We start from the raw sequence: 12,500 nt of genomic DNA, 5'->3' as shown, positions 1-12,500 counted from the left end.
ACACACACACACGCATGCAGGCCCACACACATACACACATGTATGCAAGCTCACACACACACACACAAGTACACACACACACGCAAGCTCACACACACACACCGATTTTCCAGGAACCAACAATAAAACATGCCCAATCAGCAACTCACCAATACTGAGAATAGCGTCAATGAAAACAACGCTAACATTTCTTTAACTTCTCACACCGCCAAAGTACCCCACTGCCTTCTCTTCCCCCTCCCTGACCCCCCCACCCCCCCTCAACCCCCCACCCCCACCGCTACCACAAGCACGGAGGCGGCTAATTGCCATGCAGCGCACGTCTTCATCATTAATGCACAGCGCCCCCCACTGGCGGAGGCTAATGTCTGTTTGCCGTGGATGGTGGGTGGCTAATGAAAGTCTCCAGACCGGGTGCGGCACTAATAGGTTTATAATAGAGCTCCGCGGCTAAGCGCACTGTCGCTCACCCTGATTGGGAGCGCCTCTCTCTCTCTCTCTCTCCCTCCCTCCCTCTCTCCCTCTCTCTCTCTCTTTCCACACGCCTGATTATGTTTTCCGGCTGTGCGTTATTAATTTTGTGTGCTGGTGATGAGATAAAACAGGGAGTTGAGATAGCTCTGGCCCTCTTGTCTCGTCTCTTTCCTCTCTCTCTCTCTCTCCCCCTCCTCTCTCTCTCTTCTCCCTCTCTCTCTCTTCTCTTTCTCTCTCTCTCTCTCTCTCTCTCTCTCTCTCTCTCTCTCTCTCTCCTTGTGAAGGATTTCCTGCAGAGAGGGAGATGTGATAGAGGGCCGGGGGAGGGGGGGGGGGGGGGGGGGTTGGCGGTGGTGGAGAGAGGCATCGTGGGATTGCTCGCTTCTTTAAAAGGCTGAAAAGCGCTTCCTAATCACGTCCCGTCAGAGGTGCGGAGCTCCGGGGGCCGCGGCAGCCATGACGGTTAATAAGCCGGAGTGAAGTGAGGTCAGCGGCGAAGGGAGCAGGGTTACCATGGAGAGGGGAGAGAGCCCAAAAACAAACCAAAAAAAGAGAAGAGAAGAGAAACTAATCAGAAAGTAACTCCATCTGCTTTTATTAATATCATCCCGCAAAAACAACAACAACCAGAAAAAAACTTTCTAGTGATTTCATCTAACGGCAATATATTTTGAATATGTATTAGGCTGCATATTTTTGAAAAAAAACAGAAAAACAAAAAAAAAAACAAAACAGATTTCTTGTGATTTGACACCTTAACATCTCCCACCACCAGCTTCAATTGCGGAGGGTGGGGGGGGGTGGGGGTGGGGGTAGGCAGGAGGGGGAGAAGACTAGTAAAGACGGAGAACTGGCAGGAATCAATTGTATATTTCCTGCTTTAAAAAACAACAACAACAACATCTTGATTCTCAGATCTCTTTTCGTATTCAGAAAGTGTCAGAAAGACGGAGTGTAATTACCCCACTCTGTGAGCCGATAATCTGCGTAGCATATGCTAACTGACTTCTGATGGGTAGAGGAGGAAGACTGCGAGACTCCCGCCCGTAACTCACCCCCCCCCCACCCTCACCCCCCCCCCTCACCCCCTCACCCCCCTCCCCACCTCGATTCAGACTGAAATAAATTTAAATAAAAGGAATCGCGCAGTGCGGTGTGATGGAGCTGTTATTTGGGGGAAAGAGGAAATGAGACGGGAGCCCCCCCCCGCTGCTGACGCCGGCGCTTACGCTGAAGTGATTTTTAGACGCCGAGGCGCGCAGACGAACCGACCCGGGAGAGCGCGGGGGGGGCAGACGTCAAGAACCGCGCAAGTCATCGCGAACACAGCAACCGCGCAAAGAAAACGAGACACCCCCCATGACCCGATGACCCGACGCTCGATATTCCCCCCCCCCCCCCGATTCATAAGCATTCATTAGGGAACGTCAAATCCAAAAATGTGAACACCTGGAAGCAGTTCCAGTTCACAAAGAACACACCCTGCACCTTGGCTAACCCTGAAGAAACACGCCGTCTCACGTGTGAATAACTAAGCCACTGCTGACCCCCATATTTGGGGGGTTCACACAGGACCCCTTCTCCCGACACAAAGCAATCCGACAGGCCACAGGTGTTTCAGAAGGTCTACTGCGCACAGGTAAAAAAAAGAAGCAGGTGTTTCCAGGTAAACTCACAGCAGCAGGCTTCAGTGGTCAGTGTTTGAGTGTTACACTGCAGAGCCTCTGGCCTCCAGGCCTGCAGGGGCGCACTCTCCCATTGTGACGAGCAGGCTGTGGACAAATGAGAAGGGAGAGGAAGCTGGCATCTCTCGTAAAATGGAATTTTAAATCTCACTGAGACTCACTCGGCGAAATGAAGGTAAACTAAATGAAATAAAAACAAGTCCAGCGCTTTCTGTTCAGGAGATATAGTTTATGCATAATCGCCATATAATTTCATCAAGCGTCCCTGCTGTTTGATGAAGGCTAATGCCTCCATCAGGATCTAAATTACCCAGAAGACGATGGTTACGGAGAACAGGAAGGAGGTGAGAGAGAGAGTGCAGGAGAGCAGAGGAGAGGGCCAGGACATGTAATTATGGTATGGAAATGATGCTGGTCGCTCAGGCTCGACTATCAGAGAGTGTGTCCCTCACCCACACACCTCTGCCCCCCTCCAGCAAGCTCACCAGCCCACCCCCCCCCATCCCCCCCGTCCAGGTCAAAGAGCCATCATTAGGATCTGATGGGGGGGGTAATGTGGGTCACTGTTCGTCTGCCCATCCAGCGTAGTGCAGCAATACGAGATACAAACCGAGAGAGAAAGGGGAATAAGGTGGTCAGAGAGAGTCTGGCCTGTTTTGCCCTTGGTAGGAAGCGGTTAAAAAGATGCCCCTGAGGGATCAGTCCGGCGGGTGCTTCTGTGACACACACACAGGATGGAAGTCTAATTCCAGACTCTCAGGCCCCCGGCCTCCTCTGCAGACTCTCAGGCCCCCGGCCCTCCTCTGCAGACTCCCAGGCCCCCGGGCCCTCCTCTGCAGACTCCTGGGCCCCGGCCCTCCTCTGCAGACTCCCAGGCCCCCGGGCCCTCCTCTGCAGACTCCCAGGGCCTGGCCCTCCTCTGTAATTTGTAGAAGTGTTAACGTGGGCGAGCCTCTCTAATCTGCGTTTAAAATGGGGCTCTTTGATCCAGCCGGTCGGTAGCGGTACGCGATGCCGTAGACTTTCAGATGCCAGGAAGAAAGGCGTAAGTGAAACGCAGAAATGACCACCGGGACGCCGAAAAACAGCGGACTGCTCTTCAACGCCCTTTTAAGTTCCCAGGATCAAGAGAGACGCGCGCTGGCGGCGAGACCTCTGACAAAGCAGCTCTTTCACGTGACAAAAAAAAGAGGCGTTCCTCAGATCTCCACGCAAAGCCTCCGCATCCCAGTTAACACTTCGTTATGTTGGACCCCGGCTCCAAACTTTCTTCCCTTGTTTCGCAGCAGATATTTAAAAATAGTCAGAGGATCTGAGCTCGTCTGGTTCGTGACACTCGCGTAGGAACTTGGCGTTTAATAAGCACGACGCGCGGGACCCTCGCCAGCGGCAGGCCTGCTGAAAGGCCTAATTACTACCTCCTTTCAGCTGCCTCCATCTTTGGGTGGCGAACACCTACGCTTCCATCGAGCGGAAACAGAATGGGGGGGGGGGGGGGGGAGGACGCGCTCTTCCGCACAATTAAGGCGGATGATTTGTGGCAAGAAAAATTGTTTAAATTGGCTTTTAAGTCAGACACAATACCCTGGGGGACTGTGGGGGGGGGGGGAGAGATAGTGGAGCTTGAAGAGGACTGTGATTATTACCCACAATTCATATGGGTGGAGGGTGGAGAGTGGTTGGGCAGGGGATGAGGGGGAGATCAAATGTTCTGAAGATGATGATGACAAGCTTCTTCTTACCTCTCAGTGTATGGACCTCACTACGCCAGTTAAGGACATTTCCATCATTCTGACTTATTGCCTTTAAATTGCCACTTCAGGTGGTGAACTTATATGTTACTACGTTACCCTTGAGTGAGGAGCGGCAGTTACCTCAGAGGGCCTTCAAGTTCACTGGGACAGCTGAGGACGTTCAGTTTGACCTCCATTTTGGCTCTAGGTCTCAGTTGGCGCTTGCAGCCTGAAACGCAGTCATATCTGCGGAAAAGAAGGAAACGTGCTTTAATCTTCCCAGTTGGATGGGGGGCTGGGTGAAGCGCACACACACCAGCCGGATTGCTTAATGGTGATCAGACCCAGCTCCAGGAACCCTCTCTGGAAGGGGGGGGGGGGGCTGTGGGGGGGCTGCCGGGGGAGGGGGGGGATATTCCATCACTTCTCCATCTTCCATTTCTCTGAAGCCAACAAATGACTCCAAATGAACGCATGACCAAAAAAAAAAACCAAAAAAAAAAACCGACACATTCCTAAAATCCATCCAAACACCAATGTTCTTTCCACTAAATACTTATATATGTGAACTGATTGCTCTGTAATAAAAAGTCGAGAACACAGAACAGTGACCTTGCAAGCTTGCCAATGAATATATGAACTCTTTTCACACTGAGACTATTACACGGTTTGGGTTTTTTTTTTTTTTGTTAAACCCAGGATAGACACAGAGGGAAGGAACACATCCCCTGCTCACTGTGAAATGACAGCTCACGCTGGAGATCTGATCTGGCTGTGGGTTGGCAGGGGCTGAACTCAGGGTGAGGTGATTGATTTTCCACATCCCTTACATTAAAACATACACATATCTTTATTAACATCATGGCAGAGTAGAGCAGAAAAAAAGAAAAACCCTATACCGTTTCCTTTTGGGGGAAAGAGCTGAGGCACCACCTTCATTATTCCAGGGCGATATGATCTTGGCATCCCCTGGATTTTTGTAGTGATTTTCCTGGCTTTGACTGCAGAGCAAACAGCACTAGAAATATCCACTTTCCTCCATGGGATAGCTCCCTCAGGAGCGAACTGCATTAACAACGTTTTACAAGTAGGGGGCGAAAACACCAGGAAAGTAGGGGGCGTGAAGGCCTATTTAACTTTGATTGGGGAAGTACATACCTCACATATTCAAACACAGGCAAGTGTGCTACAGGCATACCACTGGCCTCCTTAAAGGCAGAACATCATAAAATGTTAACACCAATAATAACAACAACAATTAAAAATGCCCTCTTCTAAATGTCCGCACAGTAGTTTGCAAATTCCTGTTGCGTTTATTATGAACAACGTGTGTATGGATGAGAAGATCAGAAATTCTTCAGAGGCCAAGGTTGGTGATGGCATTTCTGTGCAGAATGGAAAATCAATTCTCTAAGTGGCACTGGAGGAAATGCCACTTAGTGGGGGATGGGGGGGGGGGGGTGAGGAGGGAGGGGGGGTCCGCGCTTTGGGAATGGAGAGAAAGTCACGGGCATCTTCTCTTCTTCAGTGTGTGCTTCAGTGTGTTCTTTACCTGCTGCAGCATTTCAGGCTGCATCCCGGGATGACCCAACTTCGCCTGGCACAGCTTGGCACAGCTTGGCACGGCCTGGCACGGCCCAGTAGAGCACGGCATGAGCGTTTACGACCAAACCACCGAGCCGGCTGCCCGCTTTGATGTCTCACCTGGAACAGCCCAGGTGGGCTGGCGGCCAGGGAGCCAATGACAAATCGCCACATCACCACGCTCAGCTCAGCTCAGCTCAGCCCAGAGAGGCCCGCTGGGGCCTTGCACTGAGTTTGGCCAGAGCAGGAGGAACTTCTGGAGAACAGCCAGGACAAAGACAAGCACTCCTGAGACAAGAGGGAGAGGGGGGAGAGGAGGGAGAGAGGAAGAGGGACAGGGGGAGAGGGAGAGAGGGGAAAAGAGGGGGAGAGAGAGAGGAGGAGAGGGAAAAGGGGGAGAGGGGAGGAGAGAGAGACAGAGAGAAAGAAGGAGACAGTGAGACAGGGGAGAAAGAGAGAACAAGCCAGAGAGAAAGGGAGAGAGAGTGAAGGAGTAGCAGAGAAGGGGAGATATCACTTGCATTCAAGCATAAGTGATGGGGGGGCGGGGAGCGGGGGGCGGGGGGCAGAGCCAAAACAGTGTGTTTTGTCTGGAGAGGAGTGATGTCATCCCCGCTGCCAGCGTGTTAATTACGGAGAGATCCTCCAAAGGGTCGTTAGTGCTCCAGTAAAGGTCTCGTTTGTCTAATTTTAGGCCGCCGTCGATTTTTAAAATTCCCATTAACATGGAGGTACTCCTTATTCCTCCTGCTCCTTTTACATTTAATTTACACCCCGCCCCACACCCCTGGGTCCATTTAACCTTTCTACTCCCTCCCAATCTGAACGGCACTCTGCAGACAAGCAAACAGAGTATGTGAGTGTGTGTGTGAGTGCGCGTATGTGTCTGTGAGTGTGTGCACGTGTGTGCGCATGTGTGTGTGTGAGTGTGTGTGTGTGTGTGTGCACGTGTGTGCGCATGTGTGTGTGTGAGTGTATGTGTGTGTGTGTGTCAGTGTGTCTGTGAGTGTGTGCACGTGTGTGCGTGAGTGTATGTGTGTGTGTGTGTCAGTGTGCGTGTCAGTGTGTGTGTGTCTGTGAGTGTGTGCACGTGTGCGCGCATGTGTGTGTGTGAGTGTGTGTGTGTGTGTCAGTGTGTGTGTGTGTCTGTGAGTGTGTGTCAGTGTGCGTGTGTGTCTGTGCGAGTGTGTGTGTGCATGTGTGTGCGCGCGTGTGTGTGAGTGTGCGTGTCAGTGTGTGTGTGTGTGTGTGTCAGTGGGAGAGTGAGTATCCCAGATCGTTCAGTCCTACCCAAAACCTACAGTCTCATCTCCATTCAGTGTGAGGTTATCGGCGCTTCATGGCGGATCTCACAGCGATGCGATATGAAGGGGAGATGAACATGAGCGATAAGAACGCAGAGCTCCTCCATTCTGCAGCGTCTGATCCCACATGAAGAGGACCCTGGTGGGGCAGCTTCGTTTAAAATGATAAAAGTGCTCTTCGCTCTGTGAGGAAGCCAAACGCAGGAGCAAGAAACAAAAGGAGGAGGCAAATATTTCCCCAAATTTTCTTCACTCCCTCACAGGCACACACGCACACACACATACACACACACACACACACATACGCACCCATGCACACTCTCACACACACACACACACACTCACTCACACGCACACACACACGTACACACATACGCACACATGCACTCTCTCACACACACACACACACGCACGCACACGCACTCTCACACACCTTCAATCCTCATTAGGGACAGACAGGAGGTTAGATTGTGTTTACCCAGATGGAGTTATGGAGACGATGCATTATGCATCAGACACGCAGAGTGGACAGGAGGCAAACAGAGAGAGAGAGAGAGAGAGAGAGCGAGAGCAGAAATGACTGCCTGCTGAGCCTGTAACACGGCTGGGATGTAAACCGAGAGAAGCCCGCTGCCCGGGTCAACTCCCCTTCAGTTACACCGTTTAATCGCACCGATACGGAACATGAGACGCGGTGTTACACAACACTCAAACTCCAGAAGACGTCAGAAAACACAGAATATTGTTTTTTTTCAGAAAAGGAATACACTGCAATATATTGCGAATATATTTCAAAGCAAAGCACTCAACGTACTGGAAACATATTGCAATATTTCTAAGTGCCAAAAGTGTACGTGTGTGCGCATATATTTTAATACCTTGGTAATACATTGTAGTGCAGAATGAGGCATTTCTGTAAGGGCTCCCTGATAGAAAGCTCTGTGCAGAAGCTGAACATTGTGGAGATTAGCAGGGTGGAGGGCCCACGTTAGCCCGTTAGCCCTAACGATTCCCGCTAGCATCGCCTCTGGCCCTGCAGGGTCTCTAATGCTCAGCAAACAGCAGCAGCCTGGGCTCTGTCCCTTAACGCACTGACTACTGGACAGGCCCGGGGGTATTCCTACCAGCGTCCAATTACTGTGCCCCCCATCCAAATCCACCCAATCACAGCCGCTCTCTTTGGACTCGCACCGCACACCACTACAAACACACACACTACACACACACTCATACTCACACACACACACACTCATACTCACATATGTGTGATCTTAAGCTTTAAAGGGTTAATGAAGGTAACAGAGTCTAGAAGGTGGTGGGGGGGAGGGGGGGGGGGGGGGGTAAAGAATGGCATGCACACGTGTGCCCATGTTTACACTGGGAGCACAAGGATACAGTCTATTTCCAGAGTTGTTTATAGGATACAAATCACTGTTTTCCTGTTGGTGTGTCCATGATTCAGTGTGTGTGTGTGTGTGTGTGTGTGTGTGTTCATCAAGTCCTCACTTCATGCATGTGTACTGACACAATGGTCCTCATTTGGATAGGTAAACGAGTACACACACACACACACACACACACACACGCGCGCGCACAGAAACACTCCCATTCGCAAAACATCTCAAGCAAGCTGACAGGTCCCTTCACAAGGAAATCTTTTCATCGGTATCCCAGTCTTTTCGTATATGCGATATATTATCCCCCAAGCAGCTACACACCCACATCTCGCACTGCACGCACACACACCACACTGTGCGCACATGCGCCACAAGCACAACAATGCGTGCACACACACCACACACACACACATACGTGCGCACCCACACAGCACACACACACGCGTGCACACATGCACAACAACCACACACACAACCCCGACGAGACAGACACACACACGCACACAGACAGACAGACACACACACGCGCGCACACAGACAGACAGACAAGACACACACACACGCGAACACACCTATTCCCCGACAGTACACAGCTCCCACGTCTTCCTGCCTGACATTTCTTTCTGTGGGAAGCTGAAAGGGTTTGTGCAGTGGTACACACGTTCCATTATCACACCCAGATCCACTGATAGCATCTAAAAATAACTGCGGGCAGACACACACGTGCACATGTCGACTGATATTAATTTCAGTCTTTCACATTGATAATCACAACCCCCCCCCCCCCCTCTATCCACTGGCATCTTTTTTCTGTTGCATTTGACTGCTTCCCGCTAAGCGTGCATTTTACCGCCGCTGATAGCGGTTAGCCTGCTGTCGACAGGCGGCTGACGGCATGCGCGCAGGCGAGTCAGGTGAGTTACCTTTAAAACCCGTTACAGTTCTCAGCCTGCCTTCCGCGATTAACAGCGATGCCAGTTTTCAGAAGGATCAGCCTCGAGCAGCTCACCGCCGCGAACGCCCAACGCGGCAGAGACACCTCGGAGAGCGTCCGTGGCGACCGCGTGTTCGAGCGAACGGTTCGACGCTATTCCCGAGCCGCAGTTAAAATGACAACGAGCGGGCCGAGGCGAGGCGGTTCAGACAGAGACGTTTTATTAAACAGAGATGTGCCCCGGAATCCCTCCCTAACTCTCTTCCTGAAGTTCTTAAGGAGATCCCACTGGCAGCGCGTGCAGAAACGGCTGCGGGCGAGAGCCGGCTCTAAGCGCTCCGACGGATCAAAAGCAGCCTGTGAACACCAGCCGTTCATTTCCCACTATCCTCTGCTTTTTTAGCGTATAAGGAGAGAGACAGAGAGAGAGAGAGAGAGAGAGATAGAGAGGAGAGAGACAGAGAGATAGAGAGAGATAGAGAGAGAGAGAGGAGAGAGAGTTGAGACTGCAACTTGTTTACAAGCATTCAAACTGTCAGCTTGATGGTTGGTCACATGTCTGACACAATTATGCACAAACCTATTTGTACTCAGGCGTAACCACATCTACAGAGACACATGCGTGCACATGCACACACAGACATGCACAAACACACACACATCACACCACAGACATCTCAAACACAACTAGCAGCTCTCCACATACGCTCAACATGACATGCTACTAGGGTCCAATAGCAGCTCAACATGGCGCTACACAGCTCAACATGGCGCTACACAGCGCTACACAGCTCAACATGGCGCTACGCAGCTCAACATGTCGCTACGCGGCTCAACATGGTGCTACACAGCTCAACATGGTGCTACACAGCTCAACATGGCGCTACGCAGCTCAACATGGCGCTACGCAGCTCAACATGTCGCTACGCGGCTCAACATGGTGCTACACAGCGCTACACAGCTCAACATGGTGCTACACAGCGCTACACAGCTCAACATGGCGCTACACAGCGCTACACAGCTCAACATGATGCTACACAGCACTACACAGCTCAACATGATGCTACACAGCGCTACACAGCTCAACATGGCGCTACACACACATGGCGCTACAGCCATGCAGTCAACATGGCGCTAGCAGGCTACGTGACTCAACATGGCGCTACACAGCGGCTTCGCTAAGGCGCTGCGGCTCAATGCGCACGCAGCTGAACAGCGCTCGGTGCTACGCGTCCACATGCGCTAGGCTCATGGCGTGCTCACTGGGTAGCGTAAAGCCTCGCGGCCAACTTGCGTCACGCAGTCAACATAGCACCGTCAATGGCGAATGGACGGCGCTGAATGGGTCACAGCGCTACAAGTACATTGTGCGCTCCAGCTAACTGGTGCTACATAGCCACGCGCTCAACTGGCTCGCGTCAACATGGCGTACGCGGTGCGGGGGGGCGTAATCGCGGGAGGCGGGTGCAATCGCCCCACAGCTGTTGGTGCCGTGGAGACAGGCCCGCGCTCGCAGGATTAAAGCCCTGTCAGTGGCAGAGTGACGTGCCCTTGAAGGGGATCCTTGTCAAAGGACTTGTCACGATTCGGTGCTCCTGCCGCCGTCATAAAGTGCCCATATTCAGACCGCGAGAGATTAGGGCGAAGAGCCGTCTCTCGCAGAAATATTAAACAACTCTGAGTTACCCGGCGGAGGCTCGGTTGGCATGGAAACGGGGCGTGTGCTGTGACATAACGGGGGGGGTGACCCGGGACGGCCGATCCGCAGAAACGCATCGCACCCCCCCCCCCCCTCACCCAGCCAAGGTCAGCAACACAACACAGGAAGAGAGCGCGCTCTTCCCCTTACTTCTATTCATACACAACGACAGCAGAGATCGTTATCGTTATTATTATGATAATTGCAGCAGCGCGATCAGCAGAAATGCTTATTTTCATCGCTTCTCCTGAACGCTTGCGAGTCCCTGTGAACCGGAGAGGAAATCGAGCGCCATTTTGTTCCATTCTTCGGAAAATGGTGGGAATTCCACCTGCAGCGGAGAATAGGTGTTGGGTCTGACTTCAGCAGGTAAGGCGTAGGATCGGGGGGGGGGGTTGGGGGTTTTAGGACTGAAGGACTGGGGGCAGGAGAGCTGAACTCAGGGTACGGGGGGGGCAGGAGAGCTGAACTCAGGGTACGGGGGGGCAGGAGAGCTGAACTCAGGGTACGGGGGGGCAGGAGAGCTGAACTCAGGGTACGGGGGGGGGCAGGAGAGCTGAACTCAGGGTACGGGGGCAGGAGAGCTGAACTCAGGGTACGAGGGGGGCAGGAGAGCTGAACTCAGGGTACGGGGGGCAGGAGAGCTGAACTCAGGGTACGGGGGGGGGGGCAGGAGAGCTGAACTCAGGGTACAGGGGGCAGGAGAGCTGAACTCAGGGTACGGGGGGGCAGGAGAGCTGAACTCAGGGTACGGGGGGGGGCAGGAGAGCTGAACTCAGGGTACAGGGGGGCAGGAGAGCTGAACTCAGGGTACGGGGGGCAGGAGAGCTGAACTCAGGGTACGGGGGGGCAGGAGAGCTGAACTCAGGGTACAGGGGGGCAGGAGAGCTGAACTCAGGGTACGGGGGGGGGCACTCAGAAATGTCCTGAAGACCCTGCGAGTGGGACGGATCCTCGCTGATGAGGCGAAGCAGAGGATCGTGGGTAATGAAATATTAAAGTTTCTAATTAAATGGAAACAGCTCCCCGCCCCCCCCCACTCCCCCCCCCGCTCCACACCCCTCCGCCAAGGTTGTTCTGCCCATTATCTCTCCAGCGCGACCGCCAGCAACCTGGCAATTAGGAAGGAGCTACCGCTACCTCGGCCGGACGAACAGAGACCCGCTTTTAGAGGACTCCATTAAGGCTGTGCCCCCCCCCCCCCCCCCCCCCCCGCCCATTCCCGCTAACGACGCCACGGTTACCTCCGCGCTGTCGCTCATTTATCACCAAACAGGGGGAATAATAACAGTCCCGGGCACCTCGGGCTCACCCTGACATTTTTACCTGCGACGCTCGAAATTCCGTCCAAATCAAGAGGCGAATAACAAGCGAGACGGAGAGAGAGAGAGGGAGAGAGGGAGAGAGGAGAGAGAGAGGGAGAGGAGGGAGGAGAGAGGGACAGAGAGAGAAAGGGAGAGGAGAGAGAGAGAGGGAGAGGAGAGACAGAGAGGGAGAGGAACGAGAGGGACAGAGAGAGGGAGAGGAGAGACGGAGAGGGAGAGGAACGAGAGGGACAGAGAGAGGGAGAGGAGAGACGGAGACAGAGAGGGAGAGGAGAGACGGAGAGAGAGAGGAGGGAGGAGAGAGGAGAGAGGAGAGACGGGGAGAGACGGGGAGAGAGGGAGAGGAGAGAGGAGAGAGGAGAGAC

At 53.0% G+C, this 12,500-nt stretch overlaps 1 long non-coding RNA gene across 2 annotated transcripts in view; it reads right to left on the bottom strand.

The window, feature by feature from the left end:
• The window catches only part of LOC135264622 (uncharacterized), a 64,471-nt gene that overhangs the window by 31,001 nt on the left and 20,970 nt on the right, over positions 1 to 12,500 (bottom strand). For both annotated transcript variants that reach the window (XR_010332761.1, XR_010332762.1), the window contains exon 2: positions 4,034 to 4,138. This is a non-coding gene — a long non-coding RNA (uncharacterized LOC135264622). The remainder of the gene's footprint in view (positions 1 to 4,033; positions 4,139 to 12,500) is intronic.

Source organism: Anguilla rostrata, chromosome 10 (assembly GCF_018555375.3).
Source record: "Anguilla rostrata isolate EN2019 chromosome 10, ASM1855537v3, whole genome shotgun sequence".
In the NCBI taxonomy this organism is placed as follows: Eukaryota; Metazoa; Chordata; class Actinopteri; order Anguilliformes; family Anguillidae; genus Anguilla; species Anguilla rostrata.
This window is presented reverse-complemented; position numbering and strand designations above follow the sequence as displayed.